The following is an 11,566-nucleotide window of genomic DNA, read 5'->3' as shown; positions in this document are numbered from 1 at the left end:
TTTTCTGCTGTTAAATAAAATGTGACGGCTCATTTTCGGGAGGATGGGAGCATTTTTATTCAAGAGTAAAAATAAAATGTCAGAACTTATTTACTTTTATTAAGTGCTCATTCCCAATCAGATACTCTAATCAATAGCTAATTGGAGGCAAGGGAATGAAAATAATTTTTATGGCAAGTTGGGGAAGGGGAAGAAAGTGGAAGGAAAGGAAGAAAAAGCCACATTGCACATTTTCAATGAAAAGAGCAGTGCGTTTTACTGAGCAGATGCACAGCACTGGGACCTTCACGACAGTCCTGTGATACAGCCCTCTCGTTAGTCCCACGCACAGACGGCAAATCCGAGGCTTAGACAAGTTAGTTACCACGTTGACTGTGTGGTGGAGCCAGGACTGAGTACTAGGTCTGCCTGCCCCCCAGGCCCTATGTCTTAAATACTCTATTTACCTGTCCTCTCTCTGTATCCTTGTAGAAAATGTCTCTTATTTTATATTTTTCAAAGGAGTTATTCTTGCAAAGTTAGTTTTACCAATAATAGAAGCTTTACCCCTACGAGCACTGAAATGGTAAACTTAAAATAGTTTTGGAAGGTAAAAGTTTTCCTCCAGTATGTTGCATATTTCTCAGTCTTGGGAAACAGAGTACATTGGACATAATTTAACTTTTTTTTCAGTGACTCAGAACTGGTTTCCAGGCTCAGGTCTGATGTAAAGAGTCTGTAGTCTGGCGGTCAAGTCCACAGTGGACCACAGGTCATCTCATGTGGCAAAACAGGAGAAGTGAGTTGCCGTCCCAGCTCCAGAACCTGCTCCTGTGTCAACTTTGGGCTGGACTCCTGCTCTCTCTGCGACAGGAAGGACCACGTGATGCTTTATGATTCTAAGTTGCAGAGAGATGGATTACATCAATTCAGGGAAGAACCTTCTAGCATTAAAGTTGTCTGAAGAATGTTTGCCTCAGGAGGGAAAGAATGTTCCATTCCTGAAGGTGTTCAATCAAGACCAATTGTGGAGATGATTTAGATGATCAGGAATTAGATTCGCTATCTTTGTAACAGACCAGTAAGTCCTATTTTAGAGTTGCAGGCCATCCCCAACCTCTGTCCCGACTACTCAACTCTTCCAGAGCAAAAGCAGCCAAAGGCAGAATATAAACTAAAGAGCGTGGCTGTATTTCAATAAAACTTTATTTATAAACACAGGTGGAGGGCCAGTGCAGGTCATGATTTGCCAGCCCCTATTCTAGGTTCTTCTAATGACAAACTGTATCATTCTCTTCACTATACTGTAGTCACTATACTGTACTGATCACTGCCACCAGGGCCTGCCCTAATCAACAATAATGAGTGAAATTTTATATAATTCTTACTATGTGCCAGACACCTTTCCAGGCTCTTTATATACATTAACTCTGTTAATGTTTGCAACAGTTTCAAAGTGGGTACCAATGTTATTATTATAAGGCTACCAAGGCCCAGGGAAGTTAAGCATCTCACATAGTTTCATGCAGTGTATGAGAGGTGGGGCTGGCTGCAAACCCAGGCAGGTGGCTTCAGAGTCTGCACTGCTGACCACTACATAACCAGCCATTTACTACCCCACATTTATGCTGCTCAAAAAATGGCACCTGTCGATTGGCTGTGCGACCTCAGGCAAGTCACTTGCCTCTGAACTTTGGCTTCCCTGCCAGGCAATGGGAATGATGATAGTTATCAATCACACAGGGCTTTTGTGAGGCTGCTTGGGATCGTAAAAACTCTTTATTTGGGGCCTGGAACACAACAGGTGCCCAGAGAATGCTAACTGCTGCCCCACCCTGAGCCATTCCTGGAGAATCTGCGAATTGTTTAGAAACAAAGAGCGTGCCTTGTCCTAGCAATCAAAGTGGTTAAGTCCCCCTCTCTCTCTCCTATAGGCTTCTCCCCACTAACCTCTAAGAGTTTGTTGTAGAATTGTGTTTTTCCTACAGAGGGGTGTGCTCTGGCCCTCGTTGCTGGGTGGCTGGTCTGAATTTACACCGTTGGCGTGGGGGTCTGAATCTCTCTGGAGGTGCTTTTGTTACACAAGCACACCCTGCCCTAATTTGAGGCACCATAACTCAGGAAAAGAAGCAAACGTCCGTGTTTCAGGCTCCTGGCACCATTGGCTGTGTCACTGTCCAGGCAGGATCTCTAATGAATCCAAAGCCATGTGGCACCTTCTCATGGTCCACTGGCAAGAGTCCTTTGTACCCATTTTCCAGGCAAAGTCTCTCCTGCTTCCCAGGCCACGTGGCCAAAGGGAGCACCCGGAAGCCATGGGTCCTCTTCTACTAAAGCTGCAGGGGTCTGCAGTCTGGCCAAAACTCCTGGATCTCTCCGCAAGGCTGTGGAGAGGGTAGGTAGGGTTGCCATTCTGGTAAAGCTGAGTGGCAATTCTTTGCTAAAGCAGCATGATGATTCTCTTTACTCCCAGCTTTGGGGGTCCCCATTCTGTCCAAAAGTGTGTGCCTCTCCTCGCTGCCAGAGCCGCGTGGTGCTGTCTCTCACACATGGCTGCAGGGGTACCTGCTCTGCTAGAAGTGTGGCTCTCTCTCACATGACTGCGGGGGTCCACACTCTGGTGAAACTGTGTGGATCTCTCCCTCTCACATTGCTGTGGGGGTCCCCACTCTGCCAGAAGCACTTGGCTTTCTCCTTACTGCCACAGCCAGGTGGTCCTCTCCCTAATGGCTGCCGAGTCTGGGTTTAAATCCCCAAGCCAATCCTCCTCTGCAGCCCCATTTCCAACTCCTCCCACAATCGGCTACACTTGCCAGCACTCTTCATATCCTTCCAGCTTTACTGGGCTGCCATACTGAGTCTGGGCAGGTGTGGCCCCATGCTGTGGAGCCAATCATCTCTAAGCTCTCACGCAGTTGCTGTAACTCGGGGGACCTGCCCCCAGTTACATCTTGGGTGGAAGTCGCTTCCATTCCCCTGGCTCAGAGCATGGCCACAGCTATTTAACATATCTATGAGCCAGTTAAAGGTTATAAATATGTTACATGACCATGCTCCAGGTTAGCTGCAGAGCTGTTGCTGTACGAAACAGCTCTTAATGGCCCTGCTCCATTTGTCCCTTCCCCCAACTCACACCTGTGGTGGGGGAAGGGGTGAGGACATCTTATATGTCTTTCTAATATTTCCTAGACACCTTGAGTTCTGGACCCCATTCTAAATACCTTTTTGGGGTCCCCCTCTTGGCTGCACCCTGTTACACTTTCTATGACCCTCATGGGTTCTGAGTGGGAACACTGACCCCAGGTTTTGGCCAGCAGAACCACCAGCTATGGTCACTTCAGCCTGGAACCAGAACAACATAGGGACCAGTTCTTTGGCCATGGCACCAAGAGACAAGGAAAATGAAGCACTTGAGAGTTACAGGTTAGCTACGCACGCGTCCCAGGGGTGGTTACTGTCTGCTGAAATGAATCAAAGGCTCACACTAGGTCAGGCCCTGTGCTCAAGGCTTTTCATACATCATCTCCTTGTAACCTTCCAAGGACCCCATAAAGCCGTTTCTGTTGTTCCCATTTTGCAGAGGAAGAAACCAAGGCTTGGCAATATTAAGATACTTGCCCACGATTAGCATGGAGTGGTGCAGCCACGATTTAGTCCTAAGAAGCCCAGGTCTAAAGCCTGCACCTGCATCCCCTCAGTTATATCTGTTATGCCAGCAAATCCTGTTTGTTTCTGCCCCAAACCCACTCCCTGAACCCACCAGCTCTATAGCCACGTTTGCCACTAGTCTCTCTTCTCTTATTCCTGCATCTCCTTGCATATTTTATTCTCAAAATAGTGGTCAGTGGAATCCTTTCTTTAAAAAAAAATCAATTCTATTGAGGTATAATTATAATAAATAAAATCCACTAATTTTAAGCATATAATTCAACGAGTTTTGACAAATATAATCAGTCAAATTCACCACCACCACAATCAAGGTACAGAACATTTCCATGGGTGTGTTTTTAATAAAAATTTTAAGTTGGATTATTCTTCTGCTCAACATGTTCTAAGGGTTCCCAGCTTCCTTAAGTAAAAATCAAAATTCTTACAATGTCCTACAGGGCTGGGGCAAAGGAAAGGCTACACATTTACCAAACCTTCATTTTCCTCCTAGGCACAAAGGAAGACCATGTTTCTTATTGTCCTTGTGAAACCAGAAAAGACGCCGGAGCTCAGGCTGCCTGTCACTACCAAACCCAATAAGCAATGACAGCGATTAAATCTTTATGGGCGATCTGAGAAGATGGTGGGTTCATACCCTAACAGATCATCTTAAATTCCATTTTAAAATGGCCCTTTTTATAAGGAGAATGAAGTATAGGTAAGGGGTTTGGAATTCAGGGAAAACTTAACTGGATTAAAAGAAACAACTTCAGTGTTCTTGCCCTGGGTGGTGGTTTTTAGCTGTGTTCTGGGCAGTGGTCATCTCACCCTGGAGGACAATGGCTCAGATACCATCCTGAATTGCTTGCCGTCCTGCTGAGGCACAAAGGTGGAATTGCTTATGATCTGGAGTCAGGATGGGTTATACCTTCAGTTCCCGGAACAAAAGCTTTTACATGCATTGATTACTAAGCTTATTAGCTGTTACTTAAACTAAAATTTCCAATTCTTAAGTCCCCTATCACTACATCTAGGGACAGGTCACTTGACTAGCTCTGGCCACTAGAGAGTGGACAGAAGTGATGTCCACCTCTTCTAGGCAGAGGGCCTAAAATTTCTGGAGCGATCCCCACTGTTTCTGTCCTGCCAGCTGGATGTGGAGGACCCCAAACAGCACTCTCAGGCCTGGATGATCCAGGAGTCACTAGAAAGGTGAGTTGGGCCCTGATCAGGCTGGGACGCAAGGAGAGACATACCTTTACTCTGTTGCCTCCAAGATTTCGAGATTTCAGAGGAGTTAGTAACCCCACAGCAAGTGCTGACTTTGACCAATAAAAAGCCTCTGCTTGTTCTGGCCTCCACCAGACCCCAGCCTCATCTCCCACTGTCCTCTCTTGAGTTGTCTCTACTGTGGTCATGCTTGTCCCCAGGCAAGCTCCTGCCTCAGGGCCTTTGCACTTGCTATTTGTAATATTCTGAATAACAGCCCTTCAGGTCCTAATTCCTGGAATCTGTGTCACCTGAAATGGCAGAAGAGCTTTGTGTGATTAAGTTAAGGATATTGAAATGGACAGAGTAGCCTGGATTATCAGGGTGGGTCATTGCCACCCACCCAGACAATTGTTCTGTCTTGTGTGCCCCACCCCCAGAACCACTGCACTGAAGTCTCGCCCTCAGACCATACCCCTTTGACACTCCTCCTGTTGGAGTTTTCTACAGATCCCTAAAGACCCCAACTTCCATTCTGGGAAGATTTAGAAATCCTGGTCCCCTGGTTCCCCAGTGCACTGCTGGTCACACTTCTCGGTGACTGCCGCATAGAGACCATCCTTCCAGCAGCCCCCCTTCTGCTGCCCTGACCTCCTTTCTTCTGTCTCATCACTACCGCTCAGGCCCACGGTCACGCACGAATGCTTACCTTGTACCATTACGATATGCCCTCCAAAATCTCAAGCGTCTGCTTTCTAAACACTGTCTTACCTTCACAGCCACTCTCCTTCTAGGTGGTATATCGGGTGGTCTCCGGAGGTCTCCGAGTGAAAGGAGGCAGAGGGCTGCTTCTTCTGGCACAGAAGGCTCAGGGGGAATTCAAGGTTGAAGATTTTCAGGCTCGTGTCCACAATTGTCCTCATCCCATATGTCAGCGTCCCACCCTTTACCTGTCACAGACTTTAGGGACACCTGTGAGACTACACATTCATTTCCTTTGCAGCTCTTCCCCCTTAATAATCTACTATTAAGTCAAATCCTGGGCCCAGTTTTCAGCCCTGGGGCACTAGGAGAGGAATCTCCTTACAGATGTCACGTGACCCTCTGGCTTTCAAAGCACGCCTTGTCAGTTAGCTTCCCTGGCCCCACCGTTTTATTTCTGTGAGGTTTTTAAGGCTGTCCAAGCAGCCAGCCCTCACCACAATCTTCATCATTTCCTCCAGACTGATCACGCCCCAAAGCCACCAGATACCCCAGTGCCTCGCCTTCTCCTGTACCTTACCTCACTAACCATGAAAGTTTAGCATTTGTGGAGCCCTGGATACCAGAGTTTATCACCAATCCACTGTCCACAGGCAATGAGGGGTCCCTACTGTCTTCAGGTGGATGGGGAATCCAGCTTCTAAATCCCATCTTGAAGGTCTGTTTTCTGGAACCTTCTCCAGTACCAACTACCTTCGCCCTGGTTTCTAGAAAACAGAGTCTGAGACAGGCTCATGGAGGGTGAGGCCCCAGGGCAGCGAGAGCGAGGGCAGTGGGGAGTGAGGCAGGGTGAGAGGGGGAGCCAACACAGGAAGTTCTGAGCTTTGTAAAACACTTCTGTGGCAAGTGCAGCTGGCTGACGGCTGGGCTCAGGCACATCTCGAGTACGGGAGCACGCTTGCTATCTGAATAGATGGTACATCTCTAGTGATGGGAGAGAGCAGAGAGGGAATTTATCCTCAAGTGTCCTCTGGTCTCCAATCGAAGTTTGCCCCATGGGATGTCAATCTTCCTGCACTTCTAGGGGGTGTCACCTACCCTGAAAAAACCAGAAACCATGCCTTTTGGTGTGATTTTTTTCTTCTGGGTGCAGAAGTGGAGAGAGAACCCAGAGGATTCCTGGTACCCTAGCATTTATGGGGCATCCAGATACACATCAGCAGTTGTGCCAAGCCTTATTACGCTTTGTAGGACCAGAAGCCCTGAAGGAGGTCTCTGGCTACAGAGCAGCAAGGCCCCTGGGAGGGCGGCCCACCCGGACAGTGGGCCAATGTGGTGGCAGCTGAGGCAAAAACGAGAACTCAAAACACTAATTCAAAAGAATATACGCACCCCTATACTCACTGCAGTGTTATTTCTAGTAGCCAAGCCATGGAAGCAACCCAAGGGCCCATCAACAGACAAATGGATAAAAGAGCTATGAGATATATGATATCTATCTATCTATCTATCTATCTATCTATCTATCTATCTATCTATCTATCTCTATACATATAATGGAATATTACTCAGACATAAAAAAGAATGAAATCGTACCATTTGTGACACCACAGATGACCGAGAGGGTATTATGCTCAGTGAAATAATTCAGACAGAGAAAGATGAACACCGTATGATTGTACTTATATGTGGAATCTAAAGGACAAAATGAATGAGCAACAAAACTGAAACTGACTTGTAGACACAAAGAGTGGACTGGTAGTTTCCAGATGGGAGGGGGTTGGGGGGCTGGGTGAAAAGGTGAGGGAATTAAGAAGTACAAATGGGTTGGTACGCAATAGTCATGGGGTGTATAAAGTACAGCATAGGGAATACAGTCAATCTCATTGTAATAGCTATGTATGAAATATCGCGGGAACATGTTGTAAAGTATATGATTGTCTAACCACTGTGCTATATACACCTGAAGCTAATACAAAATAACAGTAAATGTAAACTGTAATTGAAACCAAAAAGAAGTCAAGGATGCTAGAGACTTCAAGGTCAAGAGAATTCATGGTCACATAGGAGGTTCTGAAACACCCTGAGAAACAGAGTCAGATTATGCGATTCCCTGACTCAGAACCCGCTCGGCTTCTCACCTCCCAGGTGCCCACAGACCCTGCCCAGCCACCCCTGCCCCCTCTACTCCCCACAGGGCTTATTTGTTCAGGGCGCTGAGCTCCCTGCCTTTCCTCAAACCCACCACGCCCTCCCTCCACCTTGGTACCTGTTCATTGCCACCTGAAGAACTCCACTCAAATACCTGCCTGTCTGTCTCCTTGATTCCCTCTGGGTCTCTTGCTGGATGTCACTTTATCCATGAGGCCTTCTTGGACCACCTTACACAAAAGAGTACTTTACTCCCCCTCCCCAGCCCAGCAAGCTCCCCCTTTCCCCTGCCACTTGTCCTGACACCTTCCACATTTAGTTGGCTGCTTTTCCTCTGTCTTCCCTGAAGCAGAAGGTAAGCTCCATGAGGGCAGGGCCTTTGCTGTTACCCGCACAGCTGTATCAGAGCTTGGCACATAGCAGTTGCTCCATACATCTTTTGTTGAATGAATGAATGATTAAATGAATGATCACTACATGACCTTTCATTCCCCAGCCATGATTGATAGACCAGAAAGAACCCCTGCTCTAAGCTGGGCCAATCAGATTGTCTCTATAGATAATTTGGAATTGAGCTCGAGAGCTGGTGAGGATCTGCAAGGGAGAGAAATTCAGACCTGTGAATTCAGGGGCTTCAAGGGGGCACCACCCTCTTGGGCCAAAGAAGCAGAAGGAGCTGGTGTATAGAGAGAGGAGACTCAGGAGCCTTGCAGAGAATGGAGAGAGGCCGTGTTGGCTGTCTTTCCCCTTGGGGTCCAGAAGGTACCTCAGGACCTTATAATAAATTCCTTTTTTTTTTTTCCTTAACTAGAGTGCTTTGTTTTTATTTGCAACTAAAGTCTACATATCAGCACTATGAGGGATCATTTCTGCGTGTTGGGAGCTGCGTGGGACCTGAGCAGACCACTTCCTGCAGGTGCGGGCCCTGCAGAGCCACTGGGTCACACACAGCCATGGTTAGCACACAGACCCCGATGCAGGGGGGTCCTCCCTGCCAATTTCCAGTGCAGCTGCTCTGAGGCTGCCCTGAGGTTTTTTCCTGTCACCCAGGGGGTGTCCCAGCTGCCCCAGAGCCCCAGGCCTCTCCTTCTCACCCTGGCACATGGCACTCCCCCCACCCCAGCTGTCACTACAGGCTCCTCGCTCCTGTCAGCTCTGTGCCTGAGGCTCCAGGTCTCAGCAAGGCTCTGGGTTGGGCCCATCGCTCCTTCTCTCCACCCTGCTCAGGCCCACCCAGCGTCTGGCTCCTTCTCTCCCTGCCTCCTGAGCCCCACAGTCCCCTCCCCCAGACCTGACCCCAGAGCTTTGAATCTATTGTCCTCCTCATCCCAGCCAAACCCCAGCCCGACCTGACAGCTCCCCATTACAGATGCACATTTACAAACAGCTCATTTACATAGAGCACAAGGGAATAGCTTCTGTCTTCAGAGAACAGGAGACACCCGGTCACCTAGACAGGGTGGATCCTGAGATCAGAGAGCCTCCTGCCCTTCCTCTCTCAGGCAGCTCTGAGCAGGCCAGCAGGCCAAGTGTGTGTGTGTGTGTGTGTGTGTGTGTGTGTGTGTGTGTGTGTGGGGGGATATTAGATTGAGCAAAAAAGAAATGAGGTGTTGGGCAGGCAGAAGCTACTTTGTTGTCTGTGTTTATTTATTTGATTTTTAGAGTACTTTTAATTTCTTATCTACATATGTCCTTGCGAGACCTTTCAGGTCTGTGTTTTCATTCTGCCCAGCCCTCTCTGCTACCCTGTCTTCCCCACCCCCTTGTCCCTTCACACACTCCCAACGCCTTCTAGCTTTTCTTTCAACGTCTAACTACCATGGTGCAGAAGGCAGGGCGGTGGTGGAGAAGAGGAGGGACTTATGTGCCAAGAAGCCACCTATTTGAATCCTATCACCATATTTGACAAAGGACTCCTTCGGGACCTCAGTTTCCCTGCTGGTAAAATGGGGGTAATGATTTCAACTCCATCGAGTGGGCTTCGGGATGGAAAGACAGGGTACACACAGGCAAAGCACTCCCGTGCCATCCTGGGTGGAGGGTGAGGATCTGCACGTGGTAGCTGTATTGTTAAGACTCAGGAAACAGAGAAGCTCAGTACCATATGCCCCATGCTGGCGTTCTCTCCATCTTCCAGGAGACCCCGTCTCCTGTTTTCACCCGGGCACATGCAGATACCCTGTCCCAGATGCAGGCAGAGGTGACAGCCGTTCGTCCCCTTGCTTTTTAGTTCACATTCTTCTCTGGAAATGGTCCGTCTCTTCTTGTTCTCTTCTTTATCCATTAGGTCCTTTCCCCCCGTCTGTCCTAAGAAGGTGGCAGGCGTGGACCATGGTGAGGTGAGGGGCAGGCCGGGGTTGGGACCTGATCATGCAGCAGTGTCAGACGGGTGCTGCCACGGGCCAGGTGTTAGGCTCCGCTCTGCACATCCGCTATCTGATTCAATTGCCTACTTTGTGCGCTCCTGGCAGGCATTTCCCACCGAGCCCTGGAAGTTCCCAGAAAGTGTCATGATCCTTTTGCGACATCTGCCATGAGACTGTCAAGACTCCATGTGCCTCCTCAGCTGGGTGCAGTTGGGAATGTGTCGGAGGGACTCTGGGCCCAAGCTGGGTCTCAGGGGAGCTCCCTGGGGAGCTGTGTCTGTAGAGAGAGCAGAGGAGGCCCAGCTGGAGAAGAACGGGCAGGGCAGCCTGGGCAGGGAAGCAGACGTGGGATGCGAAACAACATAGTCGGTGGACAGGCATGACGAGCTTGGGGCAGGAGGCAGGGAGCGGTGGGGGTGAAGCAGCTGAGAAAGACGATGAGTTGGAACATATGAAGCACTTGGAAAACATAACAAGTGCTCAATAGTAGTAGTAGAAGTAGTAGTTGCCATTATTATTATCATTGCTATTGTTATTATTATTATTATTGGAGAGTTTCAATAAATGTTTCTTGGCTGAGTGGCAGAAGGCAGGGCCCATTAAGCACCTGGTAGATACTGCTCAGTAAATCCTTAGGTGACTTATTGGCAGCTTAATCAATAATCAATTGACTCTGGGAGAGGTCAGCCGTAGCAGGTGGCAATGTGTCAGGACAAAGACATAAGTAGCAGTACAGACACCCTACTGGAATTTCAAGTTCAAGTAAACTTCACTTTTTCCTTAGTCCCTTCTCTGAGGAAGTCCCCTTGCTTGCTTCAGGCCCACCTGCAGCCTGTCTCTGGTCACCTCTGATTCTAGTGGCCTCTCTTTGTGGCACGGCCGTGTCCTCCCCTTATCTCTGTCCTGGAGAGGGGGCTGCCCCCAAGAGGAACAAGAGTTGCTTGCAGAGAGAAGGCTTGTGGTCGCCTCTTTGTGTGGAGGCCCTGGTGACTCTGCAGTGCTGGGTGGAGACTAAAGGGCTTCTTGTCCCTGACCCACTCTATGGGGGCTAGGTAAGGGCGATGCCTTGGAGTGGGGGTGGCCGGAGCAATTGGGACTGATTTCCTCTGTGCCTAGACAAGCTGTTAATAAGCTGTTATAAACTGTGTGAGGACCGGAGCTTCTCCTGCAGGTCTGAGGGCTGTAGGAAGAATGACAGTGGGGCAAGGGGATCCTTAAAAAGCACTTGAGCCCCTTGTCTTTATTTGTTGCCTCCTCCCCATCCTTACCACAGTGGCCTGCAGTTTCCTCTGGGCAGCCCATCAGCAGGGCACCTCCTTCAGCAGAGAGTCTCTGAGCTGTGTCTTGCCCCCAGCCCTGCCTCTGGGCTGTCTGGGAGTCTTCCGTGGGAGCAGGGACACCTCTGTGGGGGCCGGGGCTGGGGCCGGTGGTTTTCCTAAGGCAGAACCCCCTTCTGCCTTATCCATTTCCTGTGGGGAAGGGACCCCAGTGAACTCTGGATGCTCTGAAGA

The sequence above is a fragment of the Artibeus jamaicensis genome, unplaced genomic scaffold, assembly GCF_021234435.1.
Source record: "Artibeus jamaicensis isolate MK-2021 breed Jamaican fruit bat unplaced genomic scaffold, CSHL_Jam_final scaffold_847, whole genome shotgun sequence".
Classification (NCBI taxonomy): domain Eukaryota; kingdom Metazoa; phylum Chordata; class Mammalia; order Chiroptera; family Phyllostomidae; genus Artibeus; species Artibeus jamaicensis.
The sequence above is the reverse complement of the archived record's forward strand: the minus strand, read 5'-3'. Positions refer to the sequence as shown.